This window comes from Halyomorpha halys, unplaced genomic scaffold (assembly GCF_000696795.3).
Source record: "Halyomorpha halys isolate HHAL.00 unplaced genomic scaffold, Hhal_1.1 Scaffold51.1, whole genome shotgun sequence".
In the NCBI taxonomy this organism is placed as follows: domain Eukaryota; kingdom Metazoa; phylum Arthropoda; class Insecta; order Hemiptera; family Pentatomidae; genus Halyomorpha; species Halyomorpha halys.
Genome location: NW_027108122.1, coordinates 1,284,864 through 1,309,316, shown reverse-complemented (window position 1 = coordinate 1,309,316; position 24,453 = coordinate 1,284,864). Strand labels below are relative to the sequence as shown.

Sequence of the window (24,453 nt, the reverse complement as noted above, 5' to 3'; positions counted from 1 at the left end):
TATATTATATATATGTATATATATATATACCCATACCCGCACACCATAGAATATATCTAATCAAGAAAAACTGCATGACTAAGCTTCTCTTATCAGCTCTAATTTATTTTTCTTCTGAAATCAGAGATAAGTTAGCCAATATAGCACTAATCTAGAATGATTCATAGAGAGTCTATCAGTTAACCAAGAATTTATCTATTTAATATATTGAAATATGGGACTACTTTTGTTATTATATCAGATTAATTTCAAGAACATTTTATGAACATTATTCTTTGTATGAGTTTTGTATCCCCCACATCGAATAGGTCCTGGTCCTTCTGCTACATTTATTTTTTTGTTTTTATCAGTATTTTAAATAACTTATAGTTTCAGAATAATTTTGAAATTAGAACTGAAAAACAAATTTCTAAATTTTTTCTTTGGCTATACCTATCGTAGTTTCTCAGACAAGTTAAGCTAGATTCTTACTAATCTAGTTGAAGAAGAAATAACGATTAGACAAGAATACAATTGGTTGTTGCAATAACTTCGGCTCAGTTTGTAATTGCGGGACACAACTACATGTACAGTAGTTCACCAAGACAGGTTTTTAAAAATTATTTCTGTCAACTTAGGGAGAGTAAACATGTATTAGTTATAAATATGTTTAAAAGTTAATGATTTTTTTGGAATATATAATTTAGTAATTATTTCGGGTGACCTATTCTCAGCCTAGTCAGTACAACCTCCTCTCTACGGCATTTGGGACTGGAGGTACCCCAGGGCTTGACATCATATTTAATAATTTTCAGTTTACCCCTTGGGCTTTCATGCCACAAATATTGTCATTTGTTTTTGACTTCCTTTTCAAGAGTTTTGCTCATTTCTGAAGGAGATAAAAATGCTTTACCTCACATAAGGGGAACATAAGTGGAAAAAGATTTGTTTCTATTTATTTACTTATTTTTATACCTATTTATTACTGTATTTATCAATAATTTTTATATAATATGTTTTATATACATGGCTGTTAAAAAAAAAAATATTTTTTTTTATTTTATGTAATTTTTTCTAAGATTTTAATTAAATAGTACTTATGTGCAAAAAAAAATTTTTTATGTATCTATATAGTTATTTTATTCAAAATATTTCTGATTTATATTTTATGTTTTAATTTTATTCCAGTTTTTAAAAGAGGGAGAAAAAAGAAAGATGTGTTGGTTTGAGGGAGAAAATTTTGAGGGAAAAAAGTATAGAAAGGAAAAATAAAAGAATAAAAATATAAAACAAAAAAAAAATCATGTATTACTAGGTATAAATATGCTGTGTATTTGAATAATTACCTATTTATTTGTTCATAACCAATACGTCCACATATGTCATGTCCAATAAAACACAATTAAAAAAAAATCTGCTTTCTATAAAATGTTTCTCGGAAGCACTCACGCTTCTCTTGCAGCGTGATCGGCTAGTTCATTCCCTGCGATTCCTACATGGATTGGAACTCATATAAATGTGACTGACATACCCACATTGTGTAGAGTGTTTAAGTAAAAATGGACGCAGGAAATTTTCGGATGCTCTGTATACATACAATCTAAACCTTTTAACGAGCTTAATGAGTCAATAAATTATTGTTATGTTGTGCTTCAAAGACAAACAGAAGTGAAGTGCTGCTGCTATTGTATTGAGTTCGACAGTCAATATGTTGCATAGTTTGTGGAGTTTAGTTTTGTACGTTGAGTCATTAGTTACAAAGGATGATGCTGCTGATTGGTTTTATTTTGATCCATCTGTATAGATTATAAAGGATTCGGCCATGTTTTGAATTAGACGAGAAAAATGGGCTTTATATTCAACTTATTCGGTATTATTTTTCGAGTATTTGGACAGGTCTAGAATAGTTTTTGGACGTTGGAAGGTCATGGTCAATGGTTGTTTTCGGACTTGTCCATTGTTAGCGTTTTGAGAAAAGCGATAGCCGAGCAGAGTGTTGAATCTGATAACGGAAGTGTTGAATTTTGTTTGTCGAAAAGGAATAGAAAGTTTTAGATTAAAAATATATTTATGTGTCGGATGTTTTGTCTGTGGATATAATTATCTGTAGTTTATGGAATTAAAAGTATTTGTAATACAATTACAAGTAATGGTTCCCTAATATGAAAATGATATCCAGTTTGTTAACATATTTTTACTTAGGGTTTATTTCTTTTATATGTTTTCGATGATGCTGAAAATAAATTTATATATTTTATCATCGCGCGCTTACGTATTGATTTAACTTTTTGGGGAAAAAGTTTAGTTACTTTAGTTATTTAAAAAATAATTAGTAAGCTCATAAAAAATAACATCCTGTTAGCTATTATTATTTAATTAAATAAAAGTATTAATGAAGTAAATTATTGAAATTCTTTTATTTAATTAATGGTATTTACTTAAAGGTTTGACTAAATATTTTATCTAATTAAATTTCCTGTAATGTCTGCTGATTTCCACTGAAACTTGAGATAAACTAACCCCATACGGATCATTCTCATTGGAGTTCGAGACTCAAATTAGCATAAATATCAATCACTTGGTGGAGTGTTATAAAGTTATAATTTGACAACAGTGATCGACCGTTTGCTCATTCTGTCTTGAGTAGTGACTTTATATAAGCGAGTGCACGCCTACCCGCCATATTGGATTAGTGCTTGGAAGCTAGATAATAAATAATAAAATAAAAAAATTTCCTCAAGCTCTAAAACCGATAACGATAAAATAAAAGTTTATTTTTGAGCAGTGAGTCACTATTGAAAAGCATTTATTGTTTACAAGCACTATCCGCTGAACCAGGAAAATTCAAAACTGATTCTAATATCACGTTCCGAAATTTTACCAAAACGTCCAAATACGGATTCTGAATCCAAGTCTTCATCGATGAAGACCTGAAACTCAGGTCGAAACGTAGGCATAAAATAAATAAATATGGTTTTGTTTATTCAGATGAAGACCTGAAACTCAGGTCGAAACGTCGGCATAAAATAAATAAATATGGTTTTGTTTGTTTATGTTGTTCTTTGCTGACCGCACCCCCCGAAAAACTTCTCCAATCATTAATCTACGGTCAACTATCTACACCTCAGATATTGTTTTGGTTTGGCAAATTCATTAAGAAACAATTTGCTTCAGAGAAACACAAACGTTTCTATTTATAAAACATTAATTAGATCAGTACTAACTTATACCCTTGTCGCTTGCGGATGTTAATAGATTGGTGTTATTTGAGAGGAAAATGGTGATAAGAATGTTTAGTCCTGTAAAGGATGGTGACCAGGATTCACAAAACACGATAAAAAGCTGTATCACATTTACTTAGTGCCAGATGAGGCACAATACGTTAACTTCTCAAGAGTGTGGATAGATGGGCGTGTCTCAGGAAAGGATGGTGACTCACCAATTAAGAAGCTACTGTTTGGGTGTGTGGATTGAAAAAAAAAAGAATGGATCGCCACGACTGAGTTAGGCAGACCAGGTAGAAGTCCTATGACGACACCTGAAGAGTAGATGCAGCAAGATTGAGTGGAATGGAGGAATTGTCTCGGTTTGGCAAAGACCCACTCAGCAATACAGGGATACAGTACTTGTGATCATCGTAATATAAAACAATTATATAAAAGTTTAATAATTTTTGAAAGAACCAATTTTAAATAATGTTTTAAGAAGACGGGAAACAAATTTGGATTGTATTATGTCGTTATCCTAACGTTACAAAGCAGTTTTTGATGTATACACTACTCCTGGATATTGTATAAAGTTTGATATGAATTGTAATAATAAATGGAATAGGAAATTAAGCCAAAATATAGTTTTAATAACTAAATTCATTGCGTGACTCACTATAAAAGTGATAAAAGTGTATTAATAGTGTTTAAAGAGAAATAATTTTGACTGTGGTTTTTAATGGATATTTGACTTATTAGATATAAATGTTTTGACCTGGGCAGAATAGCCTGTATGAAGTTTTTGGAGTGGTTAAATTATATGTTTCATAGTGAATTGAGATTGTCCCTGAAGATGGCCGAATTGGCCGAAACGTTGGACGTGTAAAAGAAATAAAAGTTTTGAGACTATAATTTGGATAGGTTTTGAATTATTAGTATTTGTTTAAAATTGTTAAAATCCATATTCATAATAAAAGCTGTTTGTGATAGATAGTCCTTGAGGATGACTGAATTGGCCGAAACGTTGGAAAAATAGATGGTTTTGAGGCTAAAATTAGATAAAATTTAAACAAAGTTTTATAGTTAATGACGACATATTAATTAATTTTGACAAGCAGGAGTAATAATGAATTAATGAGAAGAAAAAAAAAGAAGATCCTAAAGAACAAGAAGAAAAAAATAAATAAGAAAATAAATCTCACAATTAAATATTGCATATACATTACTTTACTATAAATTATATATAATAAAATCTCATAGCTTAATGTCTGACAATGAGATGAAAAATGAATAAATAAATATGAAATTAAAAGCAGCAGATAAAAAAAAGTCCAAGATACTATAAAACAGTTTAATTTCCTAACGAAAATTAATATTCCACATCTAAAAAATTTAAGTTTTTTTGACAAATTAAAAATCTACATAAAAAAAAAAGATTTAGTATATTTGAAAACATAAATTTTCCTTTGTAAAATAGTCGTTACAAATCAATATTTTAAATCAAACTTGACTTACCTACTTCATATCTTTCCATAATAATTTTTAAATAACAACTCTCCTAAAGTGGACATATTGACTTTTAATAGAAAAATTGATTGATTAACTAATTGACGCGCTTAAATTCATATTCGAACATCGTACGGATATTGCAAACAAGAACACTTTTTTGCATGCACATTAACAGTGATATAACTTTTAACTTACTAACTGTGAAGTTGAATGATTAAATCACGGGAGCACTAATGTTAGAATCATGACTTCGAATCACATCACCCGACTCCCAACGTTCCCACGGGAAGTTAAGACTGAAAGCTCCTGTATAAGTGAAACTATGTTTAAATCTTGCAACATGAGAATGGTAATTATTCGAAATTTGTATTAGAATTGATAGATGTTTTTTAAAAATCAAAATACATTTCTTCCAATGAATATTACGCTAAAATAAAAAATCTAGTACCCGCATTAAACAACATAAAATCCTACTTTGAGTTGATATTAATCCTTGCTCGTTTCAAAACGACAACTTCTTTACTATTCCCGATGAAAATGCTTCCTCATACTATAATTTCACTAATTACTTATGTAAAAAAAAAACTATTACAATTTTTCTCGTGTTTCCATGGTTATTACGTCAAAAGCCAAAAGTAAGACTATAGGCGTAACCACCATGGAAACGCAAAAACATTTATTCTTTCCTTCAGTCGATTATCGAATTCTTTCTATTTTTATATCTATTCATTTTTAATACAACTACTAACAATGAGAGGTGTAGTTCAGGAAAAGCTATTTTGGAATATTTGGTATTTAATCCGTGTAAAACTATTTCACTCAGAATAAGAGCTAGCTTACAATTAGCATGTTTCCAGAAAGAAATCATCAATCAAATAAGTTCATATATTTTTTTTTTCTTTGGGTCCAAAAATCTAGGGGGATCTCCTTCCTCCCCTCTGCTTACGCCCTTGTAGTGATAATTAGTTAGTCGGACTCAAGGGAACCTAAAACGTGTGTTTCAGTTGAAAACTAGAATTCGAAATTTTTCACATTCGCAATACATTCCCTAAATATAAGTTCACCCTAAATCTCAAACAAGAAGTCATGTTAAGAGCGTTTATATAATAAATGTTGACATGGAAGAAAACAACTTTTTTCTGCAGTTGGAGGGTACTGTGAGGCTAATAAGACAGTTAATAAGTTAGTTGCTGGTTCAGATGAAGTCCTAATAAATTAATCTTAACAATTAAACCAGTGGGGAACCATAAGTATAATTACTAACGAGTTATATCGATCCAATACAAATTTTACTAAGGGAATTTAGTTTTATTTATTAGTTCTTTCGCCAAGACGATTAATATAAGCTCAAAATATCATAGCTAATTCAACAAATCGAATTAATTAAACCTAATAATACTTAAAATTAACGAGAAAACATAGCTGACTTCAAATATAACAAGTTCAATAATGCTGATAAGTTGCAAAAATAAAGTTGGCACAAATAGAAAATTAAACCGCAAATAAAATGGCATGTCGGAGTAATATCAGATTTGAGGGAAATAGATTCGACCTGGGGGGGGGGGGAGAACGGCACGTGGGGACGATGACCCCATGACGTCACCAACCCGAAGACCAACCCCCGAGGACCTAATGACGTGGAACATGCGATAACCCACCCTCAGCTTCTCAAGGTTCGGTATCTGCGGTCTGCCGTACCTCTCTCTGTCATATCCATCCAAAGGGGGTGGGTTGGGGGTATTATATTACGGAAATTTATCTCTATATCACCTAAGCTTCATATATAGCAAAGTTATTACAAGAATTTGCTTTTTGTTTTAGTCATAGATAGAATATTAACCATATTTAACTCCATACTCTTTCTCCTTGATCTCTTGTTTTATATATACTCTCTGTACACAATAATTTATAGACAGAAAATGAACTGTAACACAAACAATATCCAAATCATAGAAGTCAGCTAATCCCAATAAACTATGTGCGGCCAACCCCTACTTTTGGAAAAGAGGGTCCCTTTTAAAATCTCCGAAAACTTGGTGGCTTAAAAGTCCATTTTGAGTCACTTTTATAATACAATTTCTTTTTTAAGAAATTTACAGTTTTTAGCTGACAAAAAAACACCAACAAAGATAATTCTATCAGTTAATCCTCACAAAAATATAGTCCAGACCCTCACTCGGCCTACCGGTTGAAAATTACTGCTTTAGACAGAAGAGGTACGGTTCAATATGGAAAAAGAAGAAACGTAACGCAGACTTATAGCTATTAATAAAATAAATATTGGCTTTTATAAATTCAAAAATGAGCAGGTTGGCTCAGTGAGGTTCTGTACTACAAAACCTGGGACAACACTATGGGTTCGGGGACCTACCCAGCTTCTATAAAAAGGGTATTTTCAATTGAGGAAACATCTAGTGGTTGAGTGTGATCTTAAAAAAATCATATTGATAAACCGTTGTTCAAAAAACTACAGTTCTACACAAAAGATTGAACTCCTGACACTTCATGCGTTGTAGTGTTAAAGAGTTTAATTTTTAATAAATACAACATCTACTCGTAGATTAAAACACAAATATCCTTTGATCCTTATCTCTAGCTTACCTTATTTTTCTTTAACGTTTCGGCACTCAGACCATATAGTATCAAGGAGACGTCTAAAATATTTATACCTTTACTTTCAATTCACTCATTACGCTAACAATATATTTCTTCTATCATACCTTCAAATTAAATTGTCCAATTAATTTAAAAAAATTCTTCCTATTGCAGGCCAATTGCACAAGTTAATTATCTTTAAAACAAATATAATTATCGATTAATATCTCAGTTTCTTTCTATACATTTCTGAAAAATATAGTTACCTCCTTGCAAGTATTTATAATCTTATAGCATTAATAAACATTTTTAATAATTTTCTTTTTCTACAATTACCTCAGATCCTACAATCAAAACCTAACTTCACGAGATTAGGACTCAATTTATAGTTATCAACTTGTATCAATTTGTAGTGCATAATATATTTAATCTTTCGCTTGTATCAATACAATTAATAATTTTCTATTTTGTATTTCTAAAATAAATAATTTAAAAACATGTTTGCATTTGTAAACTTAAACCAACATTCATCTCATTTCTAACATTTTTAATTATTAAAATATGAAGAAGATGGTTAGGGTTGCGGCTAAAAAGAATAAAACAGTTTTCAACTATTTATTATCTAATGTTTCGCCTCACTTTGTACAAGAGACAAAAACCAAGTCTATTTAGCTATCATCTTGAACAGCACTCATGAAGATCTACCAAGTGGAATATTGGATAATAAATAGTTGAAAACTATTTTGTTCTTTCTGACCCCCCCCCCTACCATTTTCTTAATATTTTAAATTATACGGTCAACTATTTAAATACATAATTTTTATGTATTCATAGTTTCTACGATTTTATTGATATTTTTATTAAATATTTTAATTTTTTCGGTCTGGATAATTTCCAATTTACTCAGAACTTCAGAATATCTGTAGCTTGAGTTTTGTTCATCTTATTTAAAATTTATTGTATATGTTTTTAGCAATAAATATGGCCTCTAAACTTTCACATTTTCTAAATCAAGTTTGTTTAATATAATAAAACATGTTGTTACCAATGCTATTTTTATTAGGTTCTTTTAATGTTATTATTATAGTATATACCAAAGTCTAAATTTAATAAAATTACCAAAAGTTAAAAAAGAATACGATTGCAATAATCTAAACTTGAAACAGCACTGGACCTTTTGCGATGCCCGAAACCTTAACTGTCGTTGACAAGACTGATAGGACAGCAGAGCCACAAACATTTCCCTTATCGGGCTTCTGATTGGCTGGATACGTCATCCACACGTGCGATCACACGTGTCCTCTGACATCACCCCACCTATCATAACAGACACTCACCAGATAGTCAGGGGCCCGTCACGGCTGTTGTTCCTTTTTTTTCTACTAATGATTCAGCACCCTCACAGAAACATAAGTAGTAAGCAGTATTTCCGATACTACTATTTCATCTTACTATTTAAACATCATTTCACTATCACACCTGTGTGTCTCCTCCCATTAATGAATAAAGTGTTGGAGAACATGATGGTTACAAGCCTAATCCTTTCGAGAGCGAGCCACCCACGGCTGAACGGATCCACAAAAAGCAGGGTCATGCAGGATGTTATACTCTTCCTTTTTGACCTAACTTCTGCCTTCGATAGCGTTTGGTAGTTAAATGTTCTCTAGCAATTACAAAATTATAAGGCTACCCGCAACGTGTACGGCCTCTTGAAGATCCTTAACGATGCTAAAAACGAATCTGTCGACGAATTTTCTTAAATAAAATCTTATAAAACCTACACTTGTAAGTCAAATAAATAATCTTTATTAGTTTTATTTATTTTTTCTTTATTTATTGATATTTACAACTGTATAAAAAATAAAAGTAAATTTGATCATAAAGACATAATGATAATGATGTGATACAGCATGTAGAGAAACTACCCAGTAGTAGCACTCTAAAAACATTTTACAATATAAGGTCACGAGGCCATCTTCTTTTCAGGCGCCTCGGAGGATTGCCATAAATAGATGAGGAAGCAAGGTTAGAAACTAGTGGGTTTGGGTGGTTAGGGAGTTTGTAATGGAAGGAATGATATCGGGTTCGGGCTAGATCGGTTACATAAGGAACATTTATGTCTTTATGGATGGTTTTATTAGTAACAAAATAAGGAGCATTGAGAATTTTACGAAGGATTTTGGATTGTAAGAATTGGATATGAGAGGAATTCGAAGGTTTAGTGGAGTCCCAAAACATTTGACTTAGTAGAGTTAAAAAAAATAATATAAAAAGGAAAACAGCAATGTTAGGTATTTCTTTTAATTATATTAAAGTTCACTAGTTACTTCAATATAGACACTAAAAACAATAAATGTATGCACCTGTGGATGAGGTGATGCCTCCAAAACTTTGCAAATAATTAATACTTCTAAATAAGGAACATGTTAACAAGGAAAATTGTTTCAGAAAACCCCACCAGATAATATTAGAAATCTTCATAGATATTTTAAATTATAAGAAAAAGCATTGCATAGGCTATACAAGGTTCAGAAGAAGATTAACTTTTTAATTTTTTTAAAAACAATTTGCAGGCAGTTGCTGGAGCAGCAAGGCATTATTTAATGAAGAATAAGAAGTATATTTAAATATTATTTACAAACCAACTATTTGTCACATTGGACTTAAATAAGATGCTTGGTAATATAAGAAAAGCAAAAACTAAATGCTATTGTTAGATATTCCACTCCAAGATCGTAGACAGTACTATAAAGACAAATATAGACGGAGGCTTAGTCAAATAAGGAAACCTACCGGACAGAATACCAAATATGTTACGAATAGCTTTAACTATGAGTTGAGAGGACCCGATCTTCCTTGGGAGGTAAAAAGATAGGAGGTTGGGGGATAATGAGAGACTAGCGGTAGTGAGCAACTGAGTCAGCGGTGTTGGGGGTCGGCCTTGTTTGGGTAACGTCCTTGTTTGGAATCCGGGGAGAGGGCAATATGTCGTCAAGGAAGTCATGTAGTAACTGCATGTTTATTAAGTCGAAGATACTTGATAGTTGAGGACGTAATAGCTGACCATGTAGGTACGAGAGTCCAGGTGTTTTAGTATAGGTTCTATTCCCAACTGATTAATTTATTGAAGCCCCCCAGAAATGGAAATTGACATTCCCGCATTGACTTTGGTGCGGCATAGGTCCTTAGAACAAAATACTATAAAGTATTAGTTATCTAACAGTTTAATATTCTGCAAATTCCTACCACTTAGCCGTACGAAGAGTAAGACAAGTATTAGATATAATAAAACACCCAACCATGTAAATCAAGCTCTAGAGTGTTACTCCTAAATTAAACCCAGTTTTGTTGCTATCGGAATTATTTGATATACAATTCCGTTTCATAATTATTCTAGAAATAACAATAATAAATATATACATTTGAAGAAGAGAGCTAGTTAACTTCAGGATCCAGTAGTTTGTTATGCGGAATGGTATATCTCACACGCCGGCTGCATTTAAGATTTTCTTTTTCAAACAATTGCTAATACATTTTTACAATTATATTTACACACTCAGTTGAAAGTAAATGAATATAACGATTTTTTTTTTTATTTATTTAGTAACCTCCTTCCTTCACCTTTTATTTTTTACTACATATACATTAATAAAATATTCTTCGCGACGTTTCGGACTGTCCTTATAAACGGACCATTAAAAATGGATCCAAAGATTAAATGAAAAATATCAGGAAAGAAGATAAACGGAAAAAGAAACAAAGAACTTAATTAAACATTAGCTTATAACTAGGGAGCGGGTGGGGTATATGAATTAGTACTAAATGAACAATGCATCATTATAATCTATAATTTTAAAGGTAATTAATTATGAAATATAAAACAATATATAAATATTTTGTGGGTAGTGGATAGTGATAAATGTGTTACAGTCGCAGTTTAATATGGCAAAATTCAATTGGAAAACTGCACCAAAAAATCCATCAAATATCTATTGCAGGATATTGATTCAGAAAACAAATTAGGGGGGCACAAGATATAATTATAATGGTATAAATTATGCAAAACAATCAATAATAATTAATTTAGTTGTAAAGAAAATGAACTTTGGCTATTTTTCAAGATGTTTAATAAACCTTTAATGATGTTTAGTAAAACAGTACACTCAGTGATAAATACCGATTCGTAACAATGTTTAGAATCAACATCAAAAGAAAGGCGGGCAGTCCGAAACGTGTGGAATATTTTGTTAAATAAAAAAATAAAACGTTCAAGTAAGAAGGATACCAAATAAGGTTTTAATTTTTCTTTGAAATATTAAAATAGATATAAATAATACGTATTATCTATTGCTTCATTGTGATATAAATTTCCTTTTATAATTTTCCTTAATGCGTCATAAACGTATAATTAGCAGGAACATTATGTGAGTTAAATTTAGTGTATTCCTCAACATGGTCCATTGCCCGTAGGGATAAATTGTTTTTAATATCTTTGAGATACTTAGATCAAATATTGACCAGGAAAATAAGTCTGGAAGTTTTGGACGTAGTCGCCGAAGTTTTGGCAAACTTCAAGGTTGCAAAACTTCTGCAGTCGCTCTACAACTTCCTAGCTCCGAGCGACTTTACAGAATTGACTTGACTCGCCTTCCGCGTGTTCCAGGGATACTATGAACAATGGAAAATAACTCTAGTAGCAGTGTGCTGATTATCAGGTATCATATATTGAAGATTGTAAATTCAACATAAAAATGTAAACTATTTTTATTTCTGTTTTGACCGCAACCTTGACCATCTTCTTATATATCTACATAAAAATGTTTAGCAAAAATTCTGGTTTTAAAAACAACCTTAAAACTTTGGGAGCTATTTAATTCAACTTATAGTGCATTTATTAAACAATATTTCGTAGTTCTATTATTTAATTTTTCCAATCCATGCCCTTGGGTATTTCACAGCCTTCCGTTTAAAAAAAATATAATGACATCAGATTACGATAACTATTGCCAACACAAGTGTGAAGGCTGGATAGCGATGACGTATTGCGTGATAATTGTATTAGCATGTAACTCGACATAACTACTTCCTAATACCAGCTAAGTTACCAGGAGTTGTAATGTTTTATCGTTTCCCATGGACACTCTGTAAGCACTAATCCTGGAGGACAGGACAAAGCTCTTTGATCAGACAGTGGCTACATGTATCTGATTGCTGTCTATACAAGTCAAAGGGTGAAAGGGATGCCTTGCCTTCCCTATAGCCGGCTTTACTGCCAGGACTCAGAGGTTTAGAGCCCATCAACATCAGCAGAATGCAAATTGGACGTTACAAGCCGAACCCTTACCCCTGCTGCCAGCTAATTCTTACTTTAACGACAAGTAACCCTTAAGGTCAATCTTCTCAACATAAACGTCCCAATAAAGTTTTCAATGATAGTTACAATCCTATTATAAAAATTATCAGTCTTTTACTCTGATGAATGAAACGAATTTTTGATCATACATGAATACATGAATTAAATTAATATTTGATCATGTTTACTAATAATTTAGTGAATAATTAATTGTTTTTTATCTATTAAGATATTATGAAGGGCATCGTCCGTGTTAGGAATTTTACAATTTGTAACACAACGTTTCGGGGCCATTCTCCCTTGTTTAGGCCTACTAGTAACTCTAGTCCTTATCAACATGGCAATATTTTAATACAACATTGCTCTCTACTTTGTCAAATGTACAAAATATGGGAATATCAATTTTAGACCCTTCTGTCTCTTATTTTAGGAGTAATTGTAGTTGAATTAACTAGGGGAGGCGACATACCCGGGATCACTGATTTTAATGAAACTTTTTTTTTTATTAACCAATGCCCCCTAGGAGCAGAGAAAAAATATTTCACATAATTTTAGGAATTTTTACATTATAACTCAATTCATAATACTTGTTTACATAAGTTCGATTTGTACCGTTTTGGGCAGCCTAGACAAATCTAAACCCTTTTGTATAGATAACTGGAGTCGTGTTGGTGTTATAGCTATTTTCGTGATTTCCTAAAACAAATCAAAAGCATCACCAATAATGCGAAAATTTCGAACAAAATTTTTTATTATTTCATTACTATGAAAATTTGTACACTAGAGTATTTTGGGGTACGAAAAACGAATATCAACTTTATTTCTAAATCAAAAATATTTTGTCCCATTTTGCTAAGTCAGTCCACCTAAATTGTTTTATATACTATTATAGCTTAGTGGGCATAATATACCAATCGGTTTGCTTTCGGATATAGAATAAAAAAAGTATAGTCAATTGTATTAATTGAGTTCATGTGTATACAAAATCACAAAAACTAAAAATAGCTTCATACATAGTAAAATGAAAAAAGTTTCTTTAAGAAAACGGAAGTAAGTCCGTTTTTAGCGTCCTCAAAAGCTCCTTATATGATTTTTTATAAAATGCAAAAAAAAAAATCTACCTAGTTAGTATATTATGAAAATTCTTATTTAAGTGATTTTGGGGATCTTCGTGTTTGTTTTTATTGAATAACTATGAGGTGGAAAAAACTGCCCCAATGAATGTCATAATTACATACATTTTAAGGCACTTGAATTCAACTTTGACATCAATTTTGTTTTCCATCAACTTTAAATATGTTTTCATACAGACTAAATAATGCAAAACATGTTGTTACCGTATTTATTGAACAAAATATTAAGTGAAATATTTTGTGACGAAAATTGGATAGTAAAAATCACATTTCAGAATTTCTTCAAACATTACTTAAAAATAATTAATTTATTGAAAAGTGATTGCAACTAACAGGCCTCACAAATTTTGCCTAATTGATAGCTACGAACGACATCTGTATGCATTATGATTACAGTATAAGCGACTTTATTAATTACAATTGTTGATGATATTATAATAAAGATTTGATTTTTGTCCTAATCTTAAAATAAATAATCTTGATTTGCACTCCAGTTTACAAGGAAGGGTCAACAATACTTCCCAAATAAGGTATGCGTCACTCATCAACGTACTCCGTCATTTTCGTGACTCAAGTAACCATTGTGTCCATGATTAAACAGATAATTGTCACATTTCCCGGTCGTGACCTATGTTCCAAAGTAATTTTAAACAATTAATTACAATATTAAATTATATATACCGATGACAGGGCAATCTTCTAGTTTCTCCCTAAGCTTTTACCAACGATTCCTTAAACTAAACCAAAAGAATTAACGACTTGCGAAGTAAATTTAAAATGATATATATAAATTTATAACTTTACGAAAAATGAAAAAAAAAATTAATCAAAATGTACAAGTTAAGTAATTTTTTTTACTAAAAATAAGACCAATGGGATGTAGAAGTAATAATTTCAAAATTATATCACTAATTGCTCTTTTGCTATCACCAAATAGAACATGAAAATACTTGTTAGGCGATGTAGGAGGTATTCCAACATAATAGAATAAAAAAAAATTATAATCGAACTTTACGACCTAGATTTTTTTTTCTTTTTCATATATTAACCAAGCATTAGGTCGAGTCCTATATAAACATATGATCACAAGTATATCATTTATATGGCAGTATAGGACTCCAATGGGAGTCTTGGCCAAAAAAAAATAAATATCAATTATATCACTAATGTATGTAAATATTTATATTCATAAAAATATTATGTTATGTAAAAATGTAGTATGTTATGTATCCATTATTATTATATATAATGTTATGTATCCATGATCAAGGTATGTTTAAAACGCCTTTAGAGTTATGAATTCGATGTTTATAAAATGATCCCCAAACCCTAATTGGAATGACTATTTATGACTTATAGAGAAGACAGAGGGGTCCCACAAGGACGAATGATGTGAACATTGATCCCTGTTACTATTTAGGAACACGGTCCCAGAGCGCCTGAGCCGCGGCTGACTCACCGCTCGATAGGTCCTTGACAGAGGTGGAGCTTCTTCCGCTGCTATTTGTTATACATTTAAAATAGCTTTTATATATAAAAATATATCACTTATTTATGATAGATGATCTTAATATCAAGATTTGTAGAGGGCATAAGTCCGTATTTACGAACTGGAATGCGTATCGGTAATTGGTATTGGTTCAGATATTTCAAGTCCGACAACTACATTGGAAGCCATTTAAGCACTAGAAAAAAAAAAAAATTCCTTCATAAAAAATTTATAAATGGGATTTATATATGAAAAAGTCAAAATATGTAAATAATTATATGTTACTAATTAATACGTTTATAAAAAAAATAATATATAATTGTTATAGTTTTTTTAATTCACCATCCTCATCTTTCTCAATAATTAGTTTGCAAATTTATTTTTGAAACTTCAATCTAATGACCATTACATTAGGAACCATTCTACTTACACAAAAGTTTGCTCAATTTACATTGGTATAGTTAACTTTCGTAGCATTAATTATTTATTTTATGCGTCCCTTTAAATAATTGAGAATTATTTGTGTTGTAATTTTTATATTAATTACACATTGTTGTATTTTTCTAACTTAAAAAAATTTAAATTGGATAAAAAAAAAATACTAAGTGAAAAGGGGAATTAAATCTATACTGCTACAACCCATGTGTTAGAAGCGCAGTAATATTACTAGACCAATGGTGGTGCAAGGAGGTGATTTTGTCAAAATCAGGCTTAACCGTCTGATTTTTACACAAGAGAGGAATACGGACTAAAGTATGTTAACACAGTGAAACATTTAAAATAATATTGGCTTACAATTTTTAAAAACAACACTAAATGCTCCTAGGAAACATAAACTTGTATAAAAAGTATAAACCATATGATACTTTTCAATTTAAAAAAATTATATATTTTATTTAAACTGATGTTAGATTCAACAACTTATTAATTTTAATGATAATAATTTTATTTAGATAAATTACACTAATTCCTTTGTTAACAACCATTAATAGTTTAAAATATATCAATAAATTGTTATTGAAAAATTTTAGACAATAAGTGCTTTTAGAAAGTTTAAGTAAAAATTTTAAAATTTACAATGTCAATATTTTAATAATTTTTCATTATAAATACTGAACTATATGTTAGTTGGTAAGATCACTAACTCTTTATTTTTTTCGATATTTTTATATATCGATATTAATATTTCGAATTTTCAATGAAAAATAAATAAATTTTACATCGTTCATCATTTATGTACCATAAAAATTCCATATTTTATGCAACCATTACATTTTTGTACTCATAATTTCTTTTTTAAATTTTTATCTATAGCTTTACTAATTACTGTATGCATTTGACTTTCCCATCTTTCCACAGATTCAAAATCCTTCTCGAATGTTCGGCCTAAACTCTAATCTAAAAATTAATTTAATACATTCTTTGAACCAGCTGTTATTCTTGCTTCCTCTAAAGGTATAAATTTTTCTAAACGGTAATTTTCATATTTTAAAATTTTTAGAACGTGATTTACATGTAACTAACTAACTATAAGCTAAGAAAGGACCATTTTCTAATTAAAAATTAAAAATGATTATTATGAAAATCACTATACCTAATTTTTATTTTGTTTAGTATTTGAAGATCAAAAATTTACATTCTTCTGATCTTTGATGAAGCAACAGAACATGTTATAAAAGAAGAAGATTTACCATAGTTGCTTTTATTAAAAATCATTAAGATTAAATAGAATTTTAGATTACATATCCATAGTTCCATATCGCTATGTTAATATGTCAAGTACGATTTCAGTTTTAAAGAAAATATTTACATTTCAAGGCAATCATTCATATGATCCCGAACACTGTAGATCCGACAACGCTGCTCAACCTCATCTGAGCGGTAGACTGGTTTCAGGTACTTACTGTACAAACCCTCAGTGCATATCTTAATGGAGGAAGTTGGAAGCCAATGGAACCCACTTCGATAACCAGAGGCGTCGGTTTTCGGGACGCCAATAGAGGATGAGATAGTGGGTGCTCTTCTTCTCAAAGAATATGCTAGCTTGACTTTCAATTTTATCATACTACTTCCTTAAATATTTAAGTCATGTTTGTATCATTGAAAGATCCTAACAGAGATTAGAGAGAGGGATTTTGGCGGGATGGTCCCAAAGGGACCGAATTAGATGCGGTATGGTCACTATACTTGGGTCAGCTAGAATTTATATTGGAGCAATCGGACCCTCCAAACGAATCTTAGCATTATTACTGAAACAAAATGGGGGAACAACCTCTAGGGAATGGCCAAATGAGAACTTCCCTATCTAAAACTAACTCAGCCTACTCCAATTGGAAGGAAAAAAATCTACATTATTATTTAAGGCCAAGTCCTGACATTTTAAAAAAGGTTGGACCTTAAAGGGGGCAGCTTGACTCCGGACAAAAGCAACCAAATCTGCAATAACAACACATCATATGCAACATTATTTTGTAAATTATTAGAATATTAAATGAAGGCACATCTAGAGACGTGAGCCAAACAATTTACTCACTTTAAATATATTTTACCCTCATTTATGTTTGGAAAAGTAATAAAAAGTAATTATTTCATTACTTCTTAACACTACGAAAAAAAGAAGGATGGGAGAAAAATTGAGATCTCCAAAAGCATTTCGCTTAAACAAATTCGAATCATCAAACCTCCAATTCAATACATAGAGGCTATGTAGGTGTGACAGACTTTAAAATTGCTAAAAGTGCGGAAAAAAAACTAGGTGTAGGAGTAAGATTTTGATACGCCCAAATCGTACTTACTAAACCAAAACTCGCTTCACATACAACTTTCCTACTCAATTATGAGGAATGCGTAAAACCTTAATATTGTGTCAATAACTATAAAATGTCAAAAACTTAATATTGTGCGAGAAAAAGTTATCATACAGAGGTTTCATCGCATTCATTGGTATTATTAACGATATTAAGGCTTTCAGCAGTCAATAAGCTACCACGAGAGATTAATAAACTCCTAACAGTTCCTTCCTCTATGTTGGTAGTGAGGAGAGCAGAACAAGATGGATCACTGGAGGAACAAGAGGTCGGGCAGTTACCGGTGGTCAACAATGTTTACTTTTATTTTATATATGATTTTATTTATTTATTTATTTTTATATATATTTGTCTAAACATATTTCTTGTAGTATTATGTGTCCTTATATCATTAGAAAGTACAAACTAATATTATCAGTCGTGTAGTTTGGATTTGGAACAATTCCTGTAAAGAATAAAGCAGTTCAACAAATGTTAACGGAGTCTTAAATATATACTTGTAATTGCGAGAGTTCGGCCGGTATTTTTTTTTTTCTTCTTCATTTATTCATAAAAGTCTTTAAAATTTTTATTACTCTATTACTCTATTACTTATTATTGCAATAGGAACTGTTATTTTTTATCAAATAAACAAAATTAAAGTTACTTTAAAGGAAGATTTTTTAGAAATTCGATATTTAAGCCCTATAAAGACCACTTAATTTTACATTGACATAGCGAGTTTAATCAAAGTTGTTGGAGTCATAGTAGAGAAAATCTAACAAGTGTGAAGAATTGATTCTATAAAGTGGCACTTCCGGTCAGTCGAAAAAGTTCCAGTCATATCCCAGGTAGGACCCACCTTAAATATGTAATTTAGTTTGGGACGACTTTTCGTTCATTTTGCAATACCCAGGGGACCTCAAAACATTACCAGCGATAAATAGAATTTGATATTTTTCACGATCGCAATATTTACCCTTACTATATATCCAATATATATCGGTGAGTGAAAATAAAAATATGAATATTTTAGAGTCTCCTTGATACTGGCCTGAGATGTCGGAGAAGAATGAAGATATCTAGAATAAAGGATCAAAATAAATTTGCATTTTTATTTCAAGTCAATTACAATGTTACTATAAACTGTCATTTCCTTCTTCACAGTTGAACGTGAAATTCAAACAAATTTAGAAGCTGAAAAATACTTTCACATCTGGAGAAAGGACACTCCATGGACACCGACTGAAGGCGCTACAAGTATTTACAAGAAGACACCTGATAGAGCCCCAAAACTTGGACCCCAAATAGCAAACAGACGCTACAAGTAGACTAGGAAGTGCTATCAATAGGTCCGCTATTGTTGTTCTCGCAGGCTGTGTTGTTGCTGTTTTTACTTGCCACGATCTGGGTCAGATCAACAGGTGCCGTTGGTCGATTCCTCTTGAAACATTTCTATCCTATCTTCCATATTTGTATAAGCTTACTTAGTCTTAACAAAACAATCCATTTTTTTAATAGGATCACTACTGTAATAAACCTGGATTACAAAATCTATTTGTATATAGCTTTACTAACACTCAGTATCTTAAAAAAAAATTTCTAAAGAAATGTAGAAACTAGTCAGTTTCAACCTTACTACTTTCCTAAAATAAAAATAAAAATAATGTTAATAATCAGACTTCTCGTGAATCTAAACAGCTGAAATTTAGTCAGAAATTTTTTTATATAGCTAATAAGATAGGGTAAAGACATCTTTAACATAGTAGGAGTACCGGGAACTTCAGGGTATAAGTCCCTTCATATCATACATGGAGCCTACCAGGTTATTTTCTGAAAATCTTTAGACTATCAAGCGAGTCAAACAACATACTTAATAAAATTATTATTTGAAAGTTTTTAAAAAATTGACACATTTACAACAGACACATTTTCTTGATTTTTTATCAGAAAAAAATTAATAACTTCTTAGTTCAAAGTCTATTTTGTATTCTCATTAGTTCCTTTCAACATCAGTGATAAGCTGCTCAATCTTTCATTCTATAAGTTCATTTACGTACTACTCAGTTAATTTTTATTAGTTTTGTTTTATTTATCCCAGTTGTCAGATAAATCCCGAATGGATTGGGAGCCTTTATTTAAAGATGACTGATTAAAGACAGTTCATTCTAACAGAAATGGATAAAAGAGATGTTCAAACTATTTTTGGCGCCCATTTATGTTTTCTAAACTAAGTAAAAAACTGTACCTAAAAGTTAAATTTTTCTTTTGTCAGTAAACTGTTTCTTTTGAATAGAAAATTAGTTTAATCCGCAAATATTTATGCATGAATCTATTCTGCCCAAGTAACTATCTTCCCAGTTATAAATAACTAAATTTTTAATATACGTTTTATATATTATTTTATTTACTTTTTTATAATATTTTGAGAAAGCTGGCTAACTTTTCCTTTTTCTCACCGTTTTCAATTATTTTATCAATCCCAAAAAATAAAGAACAACGCATAACTATAGCCGTAGCTTCTTTCTTATTTATTATTTTGTTTTCAAATAAAAAAAATATTCCACTAATTGAACCTCTGCTTCTTTAGAATGATTTAGGTTGAATTTCTTATACATTGATCAAACTTTTACATTAATGGAAATTCCTTTATCATTTTCTGTTAAATTACATAGCTGCTTAGAGAATACTAAATCATTAAGTCGAAAATCTAAAACGGAAAAAAAAATAACATATTTAAGAGGCCCAACGCAACGCAACGTCAGTCGGTTCAAATTGTTTTCACTGTGTACAGAGTTATATGCCGAATATATTTTGTTTAAACCAGCTTCGAAGAATATTTGTATTTAGAGGACACCTAACACGAATCTGAACAGCTTTTCTGAAAAAAATATTTTTGGTTCTCTGCAGGGGAGCGATTTTTGGCTTTTGTGATTTTGTATACATTTTAATATATTTAATACAATTAGAAATATTTTTTTGGTGTTCTATATCCGATGAAAAATCGAATGGTAACCCAGTTTGCCCAAAGCAGAGTATTGAAATAATTTAGCTTGATGAATCTTGCACAGTGAAATAAAATATTTTTTTAAGGGGAAATGAAGTTGATATTTGATTTCACACCTCTGGATATTCAGCTTTGCAACAGTTCTAGTGAAGTTGCATTTAGTTAACATTGTAAGGAGTTATGAATTTATTTCTTTAACGCATAACATCGGCAGAAAAAAATGTCCACCAAAAATAAACCCTTAAATATAAAATTTTTGGTCAATAAAATCATTTGTTCATAGACACTCAAAACGAATATGACTTAATTTTTCCTAAACAAAAGTTTTTTGTTCTACTTTATCAGAGGCGACGTTTAGTTTTTGTAATTTTCTACACACTAAAACTCATTTAGTTCAAAAAAACAACATATCATTCTTATTATACACGAAAACAAACCATTGATATATAATAACCATCAAATACGTGCAGAGTAAAGACGATATACGATAATATAAAAAATTCTTAAAATTATATAAAATATTTTTTCTCTCGGTTCCTAGACCGCATTGGCAAGACCCCTGGGACCCTCTGGGACATGTATCAAATATTTTTCGACCTTGTAATACAAAAAAAAAATCATTAAAATTGGTTAACCTTGTGCATATCCTCCCCTGGTAAGAATGGAGATTGTATAAAAATATTCTAAAATATTAAAAGTGTATTTTACTCTCCAAAGTAACTAATGGTAAAAAATATCTAAAATTTCCAATTTTATCTGCATTAATTAATATTTTATAACTTTTATATTTATTGAATTTTTTAATATTTCTTTATAATTATCACTTCTTATATTTATTACTTTTATTTTATTGATTTATTAATTTGTATGCATGTATATTGAATGTTTTTTTGATTTTAATGGAATATTATTGTGTGCATGACCATGTTAGATATAATTAAACTAATAAAGTGTTTCTATGTTTAGATTGTTTAATATTTATACTATTAATTTTAATTTTACATTATATTTAATGAAGGGAAAAAAAAGTAAGAGATGTATTGGGTTAAAAGGGTGAGGAAAAATTTTTGGAAAAGATTGTTATTATAGAGAATGTTAATGAACGACGTAATAATTTGATTTCCGTAAAGTTTTGAAATGAAAGTTATGAAAGGTAGAAAGTTTGTTTAGATTGAAAATTAGAAATTTGAAAGTTTATTTCAGGGACACTCATTTGAGTCGCAGAAGAAGAAGAGAAACAACAGAGTGCTTTCTTTAGAACAATAAAGGTGAGAGGGAATACCCATGAGCTGAGTGAATGACTCAAACATCTCGGATATCGACCATAAACAAGAGCTATAATATTCACTAGCGCGCTCTATAATCACCCTACCCATTTGGCACCTACTTTATAATGGCTGGGTATCGCTGTTTCGGGCCTTCGAGCTGCCCACGCAGCCAAACCGTACAACTACGCGTACAAAAGAGCGTAGGAAGCATTAAATGATGAATGCAAGATTATAGTGAGATTTATCAGCATTATTATTATTAAAGATTATTAAGTGATTTAGCTTCTGCTTCTTTAGGAAGCTATAAGGTTCGAAATCTTATATAGAGTGATGAAAATCTTCCGCCAACCAACTTTCCTTTATTCTTTTATTTTAATTACATATGGTATCAGAAAAGGTTGTTGGATATTTCAAAATATGTTCTAAAAAAAAATCATTGTCCTGAACCAATAAAACCTCAAAATAGAAACAGAACACAGAGAAATTTTAATTACTTACTGACTTGAATCGATATGAGGATTAAATTTATTTGGTTTTATGTTTATGGTCAATGGAGTTTGATAGTTAAATTAAATTCCATTGATAGTTAATTAAAATATGCCAAAAAACATTAATTACAGATATTCTAGTTTACTTTATCTAATTTTTATATTTTTAATTAGTCCCATATTTTATATATCCCCATTAGGCATGTCTGGAAACATTACTGGATTGAGCATACATACAAATTAATACTTAATAAAAAACAGGAGAACTGATAATATAATCATTATATAAAAATAAAATTAAATTAAACTTAAAAAATAGTATATAATTAAAAATCTCTCTATATATATAAAAGGAAATAGTTCGAATGTTTGTACAAAATAAATTATTGAAATACAGGGTAAATTTACATGGTTTTTTTTTTCCGAAATGTTTTCTGTCCTCATAGAAAGTTTTAAAACTTTCGTGATTTCCGATTTCACTGGAGAAAAAAATATGAACAAATGTTTTTATAATAAATTATAAAAACATAAGGCTTCGAATAAGATTATTAAGGTCTAACAGTATTATTATTATTCAAGATTATTCAATGGTTTAGCATTTGCTTCTTTAGGAAGCTATAAGCTTCAAATTCCTGTGTAGAGTAATAAAAATCTTCCATCAACCAACTTTTCTTTTAATTATAGTTGGATATTTACAAATTTGTCCTAAAAAAAAATCATTGTCGTGGACAAATAATACCTCAAAATAAAACAGAACTAAGAGAAATTTTAATGTCTTTCGAAACGTGTGGCAGCCCAGAAGTTCTAAACGTAAGTAACGTTGGCTACTACTTCACTTTTAGAAAGAAAAAATAACAGGACCGTGTTAAATAACACTTTACCTGGCTTGGTATAATTAATGTCCTTTTGGTTAAATAATAAAAGGTTACATGTTTTCTGATTGTTTTCTTTCAAACCTTTTATTTTTTATTAATCTAACATTAACAATATATTTATATAATCAATAAAAACTGTCCATCCGTCTTTATTTTTTTTTTTCTAAAAATAGTTACGAAGAGCAATTAATTGTTCTTGTATAATTTATTACACTTAAATTTCGTTAGTTTTATTGAAAAAAAAAACGAAATTAGTTTGCATTACACTCACTTTATCGAAGGAAAAAAATAACTATAATAATAAAACGTATTTCAAACCATCAATAATAAAAAATTAAAGCGTAAAGAAAACGAATTTTGGTTATTATTCAATAAAATTAATTAACTTTAAATTTTATAAATTAAATAAAATTAACAGCACTTTGTAACTATTTTTAGAGAAAATACCTGAAAATGGACGGACGGTTGGAAAAGAAAGAAAGAAGAATATATTACATCAATGTAAAGTTAATAATAATAATTTAGTGCCTTCGAAAACAAAAATAAGTTTAAAAAAAGTTTGAATTTTATTAGGATGAATATTCGTATACTTTAAATTTAAATGTTCATTTTACCATAGCTAATGTTGTTTATTACTTCATTGCTTAACTTAGCGTTCAAGTTTTGTTTGATAGTGGTTGTAGCTAAGACGATTCAGTATTATTAATTTTTATATCTTTAGAAATGATAGTATCTTGTTAAAAATTGCCCGTTATTTGAGAATCA

At 30.1% G+C, this 24,453-nt stretch overlaps 1 protein-coding gene across 2 annotated transcripts in view; it reads right to left on the bottom strand.

The window, feature by feature from the left end:
* The window catches only part of puc (puckered), a 276,245-nt gene that overhangs the window by 188,967 nt on the left and 62,825 nt on the right, over positions 1-24,453 (bottom strand). The window lies entirely within an intron of this gene.